This window comes from Triticum urartu, chromosome 1 (assembly GCF_003073215.2).
Source record: "Triticum urartu cultivar G1812 chromosome 1, Tu2.1, whole genome shotgun sequence".
Classification (NCBI taxonomy): Eukaryota; Viridiplantae; Streptophyta; class Magnoliopsida; order Poales; family Poaceae; genus Triticum; species Triticum urartu.
In genome coordinates this window covers 242290150-242295682 of record NC_053022.1, presented here as the reverse complement: position 1 = coordinate 242295682, position 5533 = coordinate 242290150, and the positions used below count along the sequence as shown (strand labels likewise).

The following is a 5533-nucleotide window of genomic DNA, read 5'->3' as shown; positions in this document are numbered from 1 at the left end:
CTAGGGCCTGTGACGGCGCAAAATTGGCACTAGGCCTCATTCCGATTTATGTGTTGGCTACACTTCAGATCCAAATGGACTTCCATGATTAATGGATTCATCGTCGAAAGATCTCCTTGTGGCTTCCCACAACTGAGACTCGATCCCCAGTTTCTTCAGCTCATGAAGTCCTCTATCAACTTTTAACATAGTTTGACAAAACAAGAAAAAAATGATTACAGCTTTCAACGACACATTTAGCACAACTATTAGTGTTTAGCGAGGTGATTAAAGGAAAAAAGATTGCGAGGTCATGATACTTCTCACTATGGTTTCTCAGTCATAATTTTGAACAAAACAAAATAGTTGTGGTTTCTTTTGTTTAGAACATACAAACTGTAAAGAATTGTGGATTGTGCAAAGGATGATCTCAATAGTAATGTAAGGGAGGCTACCTTCAACGACATCACTTGTAGTAACTGGATGGTTGCCTTGCTCTATCCAAAATTGTAGCCGGTCGTCAGCTATATCTTCCTCTACATCATGGTTTTTGGCCCGCCTCCAAAAGTAGGTCAACCATGCCTGTTGTATTGTTAGTTCCTCGACGTAAAATTTATGGTAAGTAAAAAATGGAACACTCACAAGAAAGAAACAAGAACAGAAGATATGAATTTCCATAAAATGTTTAAGCTGACATTTTACTATGGTCGACTTAGTTTATCATGTTTTAACTTTGACACATAGCGGAACACAAAATAATAGTACTAATTTGCAGAGAATTGTCTCGACGCATCACATGGATGACAGATTGTTATTTTACCTGCTTGAAGCGTACATCTTCTCGCTCGTCCTCACTTAAATCTAGGACAAATAGCAAGCCCCCACAGATAGTTAGTAAAGAAATTTGATGTACTAGTGTTTTTCACAGGCCATAGATGTCAAAGGAATTAGTGAAGAGAAGAACTAACCAGTTGACTCTGGCAGCAGGAAAAACCGGACCTACAATAGGAAGCTTACTCATCAGAAAAGGGTTAAACGTATTCGTCCAATGCCATCAAGTCAATTTGGCAACATGAATGTTCAGAAGGACAGATGAGCTGACACAGCTGGCTAGGAAGCAGCTCTAATCACACAAACGAAGAGATAAACTTCCTGCAATTCTCCAATACAAACTAGAATTACTGAACCAAAAATCTACATGGTTTTGTTTAGTATTTTCCTGAAGTGATTCTGGTATATATCAATTATATTAAAGGAGTGTAATTGCTCCGTTTTTCCCTGGTGTTATATGCATTGTCAGCTTGCTGTACCATTCGGAGTCTGCAAAAAGTGGCTATTGGATGCCCAAGAGATGCTATGTGTTGCCAAATTGTAACAGCACCACATACAGTTTCGAGTCTTTTTGGAACTCTTATGACTTTATCGTAGTGGCCAGAAAAATGGTTGTATATCTGTCGGAAGTTCTGAGATATATCACATAGTAACATATTAAAGATAAAAGTATAAGAAATGAGTACATTTTGGAGAAGCCACCTGAGAGAGGTCTGTATCGTCGATGTTCTGCTAAAGCCAGCATGATTGCATCTTCTACCTTCAAAGGGAATATTAGATTATTGCTTCAGTAATTGAAACTAGAAACATAAATATCATTTTCTTCCTTTATGAGAATATGTGAAAGAAAATTCAGTGACACATACTGCGTCTACAATATACTTCACAATGACATAAACTTGTAACCCTAATTAGTTACGGGAGTATGAAGTACTGAAGTTTGACGATCCACTTTCTATTTTCATCAAGTGGAACCAATATGATGCATCAATTACTTTCTGTATCACTCTGTGATTGACAGAAAAAACGAAATTGTCAAAACAATGAACTAGACGAGCATGAGAACTGCTAGAAGATAACTTTCATCTAGGAAATTGCCACACCAACACTATGAGACATAATTTTCGTTTATTGTGAGTACTATGGATCTCATCAAACTTGATCAATTGGGACTTTCCTCTGAAAGAAACTCATAGATTGGGACAAGCATAAAATTACTAAGAAAATATTGAGAAAAAACCTTGAGCGAAGCTAATTCACGAAGTCCTTTCTCAACTAAAAGCATGCTCTCAATATTTCCGTCTCCAGCCGTATCATTTACATCATTATCTGCTACCACATGAACAGTACAAGAAAATAAGTAATGTGATTGAAATCATGATATTATATACCATCACTGGTACACTTAAAAATGATGATACATCCTTCGGCATTATATTACTTTAAAAAAATGACAGAAATATAATAATCCTCCACATGGCAGAAATATATTAACCCTCTACTTGACATCTTTTTGCACCTATGGGCAAAATGTAAGTACTTCACTAAGGGAAATATATTTGGAATTCATTTTCTATGCACGTACGAAATGCAAAGCAAAAATCCATATCACAACAAAGATGAAATCCAACTCAAAGCAACTCAAGTACATTCTGCAGATTTATTTATGTCATTTCCAGTTTCATTTTTATCTTGACATCAGAATCCTTACAGGGATTTTCAATTGATGTAGGTTACATCATTTCATGGCAATCTGGCCTTCATCTACATGTATCACGGCATAAGCTACTTGTAGAGTAATCTAAATCTGAGATGCTTGTACCAACGGCTTCATGGTAGTAACATAATCATAATTAGGAGACCAAAAGATGGATTTTGAAAGGGAATCTGACCTGATAAACTTCCATCTCTAGCTTTTTGCCCAATTGATAGGACGACTTCAAGTGCAAGTGGTGCAACCGAGGACCAGTGTTCTAAGTTGTTCAGCGATATCAAATTGATAGGACGTTGCAAGTGCAAGGTGGTGCAACCGAGGACCAGTGTTCTAGTTTTTTGTTCAGCGATATCAGAATGTATCCCTAAAATAGACACCTTTGCATTAGCCAACCATTCTGACAATCTTAACATTACATATTTTAAAAAAATTGACTGCTCAGTTGTGGATAAGCCTTTTTCTCATGAAGAATATCAATTTTTCCCTGACAATAATTGGCAATATTTTTCTTGGCAATATTTACAGGCTTCAGAGAAAATTATGACAGACAAGTAACGACTGAATCTCTCCATGAATAACTTAACGAAATCAATTTGAAACAGGACATATTATTAAAGGGTACACTCATTAAAAGGCAAACTATGCAAAATGTTTATGGCAACATTAGCTTATGAATTTTATAATGAACAAATAGGTAAGGGCAATAATGCATCCCTTAGCCCTTATTTTTAACCAGCACCCGAGCCCTTAATTTCTCAATGTTAACAATTACAATGGAGGAGAGCTGCTGTTTAGGGCTCCACAAATTTACTTGCTTCCCTGCACCTTTTTATGCTGTAGTAGAACGCTAGAGAATTTTGAGAAATTAATTAGACTACATTAGAGGAAGATCCCGGAAAAAAAATACAGGAGATAATCTCAGTACCAAGTCTAACAGATAGTTTCCAGTAGCGGGCGAGCCAACACCTCTTTAGCACCACCTCCTCCTGATAAATGATTTTCGTGAAATGTAATGGATCCAAAAACAACAAAGTGCCAGAATATGAATAGGCCAGCAAGCCTACACACCACACCATTTCTTCTTGTGACAGGATCATTCTGTTGGATGTTGCATGAAGAGATCTCAGTTCTGATCCAGTACCTACACGCCGAGATACAGATGTGGCCATCTCACCAGCGACCTTCCCAACAGAGTAAATAAAAGTTTAGGCTTGCAAAACATGACTGAGGAAAACTCATTCAGCAATAAGTAATCATATTTGGTGAACTATTCACCTTTGCTTCTGATCGAAGGGCTGTAATCTCATCGCAGCTTGCACTGTTACCCCTTCTTGAACCAATTCTCATTGAAGCCTAAGAGAAAACAGATCTCGAGGTTGGACAGAGTTAGTATGCAAAATCTTAGAATTGCTTTTATTTTCCCTGTAATTTCTAACTTGGACTTATGAAATGAAGAAAATTCATTATACTCTGGTAGGTCAACAACCAAGGGCTCGGGTGTGGGGTGGGGTGCAATCTTCCTATCCAAGGGTGCTCATGGGACAATGAGGCGATGGGGCCCGGTTGCCTCCAATAGACCATACAAGGGTTGTCCGTCCCATGTGACACGTGGGGTTGGGCATCATTTGCTTCCAGTCTAACATGGCCCGCCAGCAAGCGGACCTCCCATAGGCCTATATCTCCTTCATACAGCTCTCGATCGGCCGATTATCAGTCAGACCTTGGTTGGGCTAGAGAGCTACAGTTTAGATATTTCCCCATTTGGTAGAGCACAGTTATGCAAATTGTGTCGTCGGGCGTAGCTACGAAGCACGAGGCTGTAAGAGGGACCTGGATATAGGCATGGTCAGGATGCGTGACCCAGGCATGTGTAAAGTAGCTTCCAGGGTGGCTTTCCTGCGGGGCGACGGCGGGCGAGTACGTGACAGAGACTGGGCACGGCCTGACGGCATATACCGGCAAAAGTCGGCGGAGGAGGGAGCATACCCAGGTTCATGCCGCACCCCCCTCCCTTCTCCTACACTCCGCCTCACGCCGTCGAGTGACCGCGTGGTCGGCTAGATGCATCCTAATTGGCTGTGTTAGGCCTGGTCGGTGAGGGGCTCGGAAAGCCCCGAACAAAAAGATAGAGGGTGAGGACCCCATAGGTGCGGAAACAAGCGTCCGGAAACGAAAGGGAGCACACGCCCCGAGCGGCCGAGTTGAGGCGCAGGCCCGCGCCTTTAAGGGGCTGCGTCGACCGGGCGGCGTCGGCGGTGTCCTTACCTGCATCCTCATCGGTGCTGGTGGTGGCGCGGGCCATGGCCGCGGGGTGGAGGCACCATGTGGTGCGGGGCATGGCAGTGCGGCGGCGCGTGGCTGCAGCGGTGGCGCAGGTGCGTGTTGGCGGCGCGGCGGCTGCACGGCAGCGGGGTTGTGCGTGCTCTGCCTGCCCCTTCGGTCGGGTCTGCTAGGGTTCGTCCTCCTCAGATCTGACGCGGTGGCTGCCATGGTGGTGCGAGGCGGCCTCCCTCCCATTGGGTGCGTGCGTGTCTCCTGAAGGTGGCGGGCTGCGGGGGGTGGTGTCGGATCTGGTGGTCTTGCTTCAGCTCATGTCGCGGGATGACCTAGATCTGGCGGCCACCACGGCGGGTGGCGGGCTGTGGATGGCTTGGGCGCGGTGGGCGGCTTCTTCCTTGCCGCTAGGCAGACGGTAGCAGCGGCGTGGTGGCGGTGCGACCGGGGTCGGACCGGGGTCGGTCCGGGCGGCTTGGTGTTGGCGTCCGGGGTGGCTGTCTGGTGGCGCAGGTGCGTGCCCGGCGGCTCCGACGCTTGGAGCTCGCCGGACGGCGCGTGTTGGGCAGTGGTCCGGTGTGGCTGCTGCTCCGTCCGTGGGTGGCTCCACAGCGGTTTGGCAAGTTGGCTGCGGCGGCGGCTGGTATGCCCTGGCGTCAGGCTCGTCCGTAGGCCGCTTGTATCGGCCTTCGATCTATCTCCTCGTCGTCCGGGTGTATTCCCATTGAAGGAATG

At 44.6% G+C, this 5533-nt stretch overlaps 1 pseudogene; it reads right to left on the bottom strand.

Annotated features, from left to right (window-relative positions):
* Positions 1-273: 273 nt before the first annotated feature.
* Positions 274-5533, bottom strand: part of LOC125532816 — a 31269-nt pseudogene continuing 26009 nt past the window's right edge.